Source organism: Echinops telfairi, unplaced genomic scaffold (genome assembly GCF_000313985.2).
Source record: "Echinops telfairi isolate 266 unplaced genomic scaffold, ASM31398v2 ScPeMD7_7468;HRSCAF=8506_0, whole genome shotgun sequence".
NCBI lineage: Eukaryota > Metazoa > Chordata > Mammalia > Afrosoricida > Tenrecidae > Echinops > Echinops telfairi.
This window is the reverse complement of record NW_022111369.1, coordinates 43,136,831-43,138,514: the sequence shown is the minus strand read 5'-3', so window position 1 is coordinate 43,138,514 and position 1,684 is coordinate 43,136,831.

The following is a 1,684-nucleotide window of genomic DNA, read 5'->3' as shown; positions in this document are numbered from 1 at the left end:
TTTAAAAAAAAAAAAAAGAAATCATATGGTGCCCGGCTATCAGAAAGAATAGCATGTGGGGTCTTAGTCTTATTTTTATTATTATTGCAAAGTCAAATAAACTATTAATGAACAAAAATATATAAATGAGATCATATTGTTTTTCAACATATCCTCCATTTAGGTCTCTACAATTCTGAAGGTGCTGTTTCTTTTTTCTTTTTCTAAGAGATCATTTTATTGGGACTCTTACAGCTCTTATAGCAATCCACATATCAATTGTATCAAGCATATTTGTACATATGTTACCATAATTATTTTCTAAACATTTGCTTTCTATTTGAGCCCTTGGTATCATCTCCTCTTTTTGCCCTTGCTCCCCCCCTCCCACCCTCATGACCCCTTGATAAACTATAAATTATTATTTTCATATCTTACACCAACCACTGTCTCCCTTCCCTCATGGTTTCTATTGTTCGTCTCATGCCCCTTCCTTCTCTCCTCTTCCCACCTTCCCCCTCCCTTCTGCGTATCCCTACTCCCATTTCTATTCTTGAGGGGTTTATCCAACCTGGATTCTGTATGTCGTGAGTGCTTGTCTGTATCAGTGTACGTTATCCGGTCTAGCAAGAGGTGAAAGGCAGGTCATGATAGTGGGGGATGAGGAAGTCTCAAGGAACCAGAGCAATATTGTGTGTTCATCGGTGCTATATTTCACCCTGGTTGACCCATCCCTTTCTTGTGACCCTTCTGTGAGGGGATGTCTCATTGTCTACAGATGGGTTTTGGGCCTCTGCTCTGACCCCTTCATTCTCAAAAATATGTTTTTGTGTTTTTCGTTTGTTTGTTTTGGGTCTTCTGATGCCTGATCCCATAGATCACACAGGCTGGTGTGCTTCTTCCACGTGGGCTTGTTGCTTCTCTCCTAGATGGCTGCTTATTTATCTTCAAGCCTTTAAGACCCCCAGTTGCTATATCTTTTGGGAGCCCGGTACCATGAGCTTTCTTAACCACATTTGCTTGTGCACCCATTTTGTCTTCAGCAATCATGCCAAGAGGGTGAGCATCACAGAATGCCAGGTTGTTAGAACAAAGTGCTCTTGTGTTGAGGGAGGGCTTGAGCAGAGGCCCAAAGTCCATCCAACAACTCAATGTATTGACATATAAATATATGTACATAGGCCAATACCTTTATTTTTATGAATTAATATATTTACTTATGTACACACCCATGTTTATACTTCTAGCCATAGCTTTGCTTCCTAGGTTTTTCCTGTTTCCTTTTATCTTCCTCTGCCCCACCATCACACTCACTCTTCTTCTGCCTCTTAGTAGTTCTTCTCAGTTAGATTGCTGTTGCTCCAACACCCCCAGGATCTCTATGTCCTCACCGTTATTGATTTTAATTCCCTAGTTGTTCCCGTCGATGGTGTTGTTTGCTCACCACTCCCTTTCCCCACCTCCTCCTCCCCCAAGTCTCTCCAGAACCATTGGTCCCATTGCTTTCCTCTTGGGCTTGCTTCACACGCTTATCTTATATGGGTAGGCAAAGCAACAATAACAGAGACAAAACAAAAAGAAAACAAGGATTGAATAAAAGGAGAAAATGTATAACTAGCCAAAAAAAAACCCCAAAATGGAAGAAGCACACATAACCCCAGGTCTGTCCGCTGACCTTTATGACTACCTCTCCACCGGTCCAGGG